Source organism: Gekko japonicus, unplaced genomic scaffold, assembly GCF_001447785.1.
Source record: "Gekko japonicus isolate JY-2015 unplaced genomic scaffold, Gekko_japonicus_V1.1 scaffold737, whole genome shotgun sequence".
Taxonomy (NCBI): domain Eukaryota; kingdom Metazoa; phylum Chordata; class Lepidosauria; order Squamata; family Gekkonidae; genus Gekko; species Gekko japonicus.
In genome coordinates, this window is record NW_015173695.1 from 727179 (window position 1) to 732176 (window position 4998).

Below are 4998 nucleotides of genomic sequence, written 5' to 3' on the forward strand. Positions count from 1 at the left end.
TGAATGAATCAAGTCAAAATGCAGGACCACGGAGAAGGAGACGCATGAATGACTCCTCTGACATTTGCAGCGTCTCAGTTGATGCTGGTTTATTTGGATGGTTTCTAAACCTTGGCGGTGAGGATGACTTGAGGCAAGAAGTGTATCTTTCAGTTGTGTGTATCTTTCCCCTGGTTTTTTCCCTCTCTTTTTTACCTCAGAGCATCCTCAAAAGACTTCAGGTTTGACTGGAGGATCAGCTAAGGAGGAGTGCTTAACCCTTTGTCCTCCAGCCATATTCCCCCATAAAAAAAAAAATCTTCCCTGTTGCTTTTGCATTTGCTGGAGCAAAAATATAGGTGCCCATCTCTCCTCCCCACCCCACCCCAGAAGTGGAAAAGCAGATAGGGTAGATCACTTTTTAGAAGAAAAGTGGCCACAGGGTAAATGGTTAAAAACACACACACCCCTTCCCAAGCCATTCCTCCATTCAATTCCTCAAGACTCTTCCTAGTTAAAATCAGTGTGTGTTCTGGGAAAGGGAAGATGACATAATAAGACTGCCAGTCACGTGGGAATAGTGAAAGAGAGAACGTTTTGGTCTCTGGAGAAGGTTGCATTCTGGACAACCATCACCCTGCCTCACATGAACCCCCCCCCCCTTATACTGAATCAGGCCCTTGGTCAATGCTCCCTCTAAGCTGTGGAGTCTTGTGAGCAAAAACTGTGCTTTGTGTGCTACCGGCATTAAAGCTGTGAGCGAGCGATATGGCTACTGCATAAATTAGTTTGCTCTGGAGCAGTGTTTCCTCTAAGCTGAGTTAGTGTGAGCTAGCTTACAGTTTTTTAGCCTCCAGCTCACACATTGTTGTCTTCGCTCAGGAGGGATGGCTCCAGAGCAAACGAATGTGTGCAGTAGCCAAATTGCTCGCTCACAACTTTAATGCCACTAGCTCAAAAAGCAGAACTTTTGCTCACAAGACACAGCTTAGAGGGAGCATTGCTCTGGAGCCATCCTTCCTGAGCTAAGACAAAAATGTGTGAGTCGGAGGCTAAGAAACGGTGAGCTAGCTCACACTAACTCGGCTTAGAGGGAACACTGCCCTTGGTCCATCAAGGTCAGTATTTACTCAGATTGGCAGCAGCTCTATAGGGTCCTAGACAGAGGTCTTTCACATCACCAGCTGCCTGGTCCTTTTTAACTGAAGATGCCAGGAATCGAACTTGGGACCTTCTGCATGACAAGCAGAAGCTCTTCCACTGAGCCACAGCCCCTCCCCTCATTAGCCCCTTTCGGACATTACAACTATAGATACCAGGAGTCCACTAATGGGCTCCTGATACACCTTGATACATATTTTGTGTGAAGATGGCAATGCACAAATCTTGTACATGCGTACAGCAGGTACTGAAGCTGTGCATTCTTAGAAAGACTTGCCCTCTTCACAAGATATTGGGCACCACACTGTTGCAGACTAGGCCCTTTTGAGGGGGTGACCCAGTGGTTTAGGACAAAGGTGGTGGTGGTGGAAAGTGCCATCAGGTCACAGCCTACTTATGGCAACCCCATAAGGTTGCAAAGCCAAGACAAAAAGGAGGGGGAGGAGAAAACATTTCAACTCGGGAGGACCAGGTAACCAAAAAGGTTGAGGCAAAGCCCAGTAACCCAACCAATAAAAATGGGTTTACCCATGTGAAAAAATATAGCACAACTTTAATTTATATTGCATAATAAAACATTTCATTAAAACCAGACACGTTTCATCCAAAACATGCCTGGTTTTAAAGTTGTATTACATTTTTTTACATATGTAACCAGGCAAGAAATCACAAAGGTGATTGGCCATTGCCTGCCTCTGTGTACCAAACACTGGATCTCCTTGGTGGTCTCCCACCCAACTACTAACCAGGGCTGACCCTGCTTAGCTTCTGAGAGCTGGTGAGATCAGCCATCCAGGTCAGGGCTGGGTTGAAGGACATCTGGGTAAAATCCGTGCCCAGTTACCTATATCTGTTGAAAGCCTTTTATCCACCCAAAAGGGAGATGCTCCTGGTGAACATATAAGTATGGTCCAGGCAACATGTTCTTTTCAAGTTTATTAGAATACAGTAGTAAAAGTTACAAGGATGGGTGGGAGTGACAAGCAAGTGCTCACTCATTCATTCCAGTGTCTGAGTGAGTGTCCTACAGGAAAAAAGAAAAACACTTTCCATAACATAACAACATTGCTTTTGGAGATGTGGGAAGAATGTAGGAACATACCTCCATATATGGTGGAGGTGTGGTAAAATAAAGAATTATTGGGAAAAAAATCCAAAAAATCTTCCTCGAGGTATTTAAACTAAAATTACCCTTAAACCCTGAGATTTACTTATTAAATATGATTCCGGATAACGTAAAAAACCACAAACGTATAATAATATATATATTAACAACAGCTAGAATCTTGGTAGCTAGACGGTGGAAGTCGAAAGCCATACCATCTACAAGAGAACTTAAACAGAAGATTCTCAATATAGCAGAAATGGACAAACTTAGCTTAATACTGAACAACAAATCAGAAGAAGTATTTTGGAAAAGATGGAAAATTGTATATGACTGGCTAAAACACAAAAGAAAAACGTGAAAAAAGTTTTTGTGGAAAATGTATAAGAATGAACGAAGCTTTGTTATTTACTAGAGATGTATAAAATAAGGAAACTATAATTGTATGGATAAAATACAATGTAAAGGTGAAAATATGGAAAATAAATTTATTTAAAAAAAAACATTGCTTTTGGCTTTACATTTGTTCCAGTAAGGAATGCAATCCCAGTCAGAAGGTCTTGAGTCTTGGACAGACATCCAGATCTTGACTCGTACACAGATATCCTGTTTTTGCTATACGTCTTTAGCTGGATGCTGATATGTTGTCTGGGTCACAGTGCCGAGAAAATCTGTCGAAATTCACAATGGGAAGTTCTGGTTGAAGCTTATCTGTCACAGCACATATTGGCAGGGCTCTAGTCGGGGGGAGCTCTCAGGTACGGAGCTCCGGAAGAGAACCTCTAGGGGGCGGGGCGGTCACGTGGTGAAGCCCCGCCCCCTTCTTTACCCCGCCCTCTGCTTCGATCCTCATTCCGTTTGGGAATGAGGATGAAGCAGGAGGGTAAGTAGCCAGGCCTTCTGACACACTTCCGGTGATGTCAGGGGGTGTGGCCTTCTGTCACTTCCGGTGATGTCAGGGGGCGTGGCATATGCAAATAAGTTATGCTAATGAGTTATGCTAATGAGCTCCAGCAGCTCTTTTTCTACAACAAGACCCCTGCATATTGGGGTGTATTGGAAGCACTGCAGATACCTAGGGTCACCAGCTCTGGGCTTGGAATACCTGGAGATTTGGGGGTTGGAGCCTGTGGATGGCAGGATTTGGGGAGGGGAGGGACCTCAGCCAAGTATATTGAGTACTATGAGTAGCTGTTCTTTTCCTCCATCATGTGGTTCGTCGGGAATTCCATGGAACACAAACAACACAAATATACATAAAAGATTTGGGGGGGGGTTATAATTAATGAACTGATGGGACCTTAAACTGAGTTGCATCCTAATCTAAGTGGACTGTATTAGCATATTTAATTTTTGTAGAAGAAGAAAGAAACAGGTATGGAGTGCCAGAACAATGGTGCACAAGTCACTCTAAACCATGATTAATACCCACAGTTGGAGGAGGGGGGGGGATTATCTCTGGATAGGAGCAGGACGAAGCCCATATTTGTGAAATTGGTTCCCACTTTGCAAACTGTGGCTCCTTCCAAAGCAGCCCCTTTCTTCAGGGGAACTGGTCTTGGTTGCTTGGAGATCAATTGTAATAGCAGAAGATCTCCAGGTGCCACCTGGACATTGGCAACCCTACAGGTACTACCACATGTTCCTCTTAGCGGGATGCTCTGCAAAGTAGGATAAGGGGACATACCACCCTCTTTCAAACCACAATTAATTCTCAGAAAAAAATGCTCATCTGTCTCCAGCCCAAGTTCTTCACCATTTTCTCGGTCCATCAGGAAACCATTAGTGACATTGAGCTTGATCTTCTAAGCAGAAAAAATGTTCCCTGTGTTCTACAAGCCATTAAAAAAACCTGTTCTCCTCCTTGTTTGTATGCACAGAAAGTCCCCCAACCCAGCAGTGCAAATAACTCTAGCCTTTAATCACAGCTAGACCATAATATTTACTAGCATTTCAACAATATTGTGGTGAACAGATCAAGACATTCATTTCCTCTTTTGTATGCACTGAGCGATGCATGCAGTGCACATCTGGTTTATGACAGGAAACTCATGTTGCTACACACAGATGTGCTGTGTACAAAACCTTAGCTAGGTTTTAATGGGGATGATTTTGAAGCAAAGGAACAAGAAGTATTAGAAGGGGAAATGGCCTTTTGGTTGCCCCATGTTAAACTTCACTTTGTTTTGTGTTCCCTAATGCAGGCTGATGCTGGAGCAAAGAGCCTACTCTACCCCAATTGTTTTCTGAAATACACATGCATTGATTATCTGCACAGTCCAGTACTTAATTTCCAAAGGTCACTTTATGTAGGCTTGCCACTTGCCTGCTTGTGGCAAGTAAACCCTCAACAGAGAGGAACTGAGGAGCGGGAGGAAAAAATGGCTGGGAAATGGCCTCTATACTGACACTTTAGGGATTTTCCCATGCCTCTATGGTCTTTACCATAGAGACTGGGGAAAATCAGTAGAGCATCTTCCACAAACAATGTCACTAGTGATCCAGCAAAACACCTCTTATGTTAGTTCCTCACTCTAGCATTAAGGGATACAGTCAAGGAAGAGTTTCCACACATGATTTGGCAGACTCTATAAACTTTTCTTAACATAGACAGGTGCCAGGGATTAATTCAGCTATGTAGATGAAGGGTTATAGTTTTTCAGGCTACAGTAAAGATGCTCTGAGCATGAGCAGAGGAGAGCTCTGTTATTACTTCACATTGTCTTCAGCAGTACGAAACCGGATGGTAAACC

The 4998-nt window shown here is 43.6% G+C and overlaps 1 non-coding gene across 1 annotated transcript; it reads right to left on the reverse strand.

The window, feature by feature from the left end:
- Nucleotides 1-1182: 1182 nt before the first annotated feature.
- Nucleotides 1183-1254, reverse strand: TRNAD-GUC. The gene has a single exon. It is a non-coding gene; the product is annotated as a tRNA-Asp (tRNA).
- Nucleotides 1255-4998: the final 3744 nt, after the last annotated feature.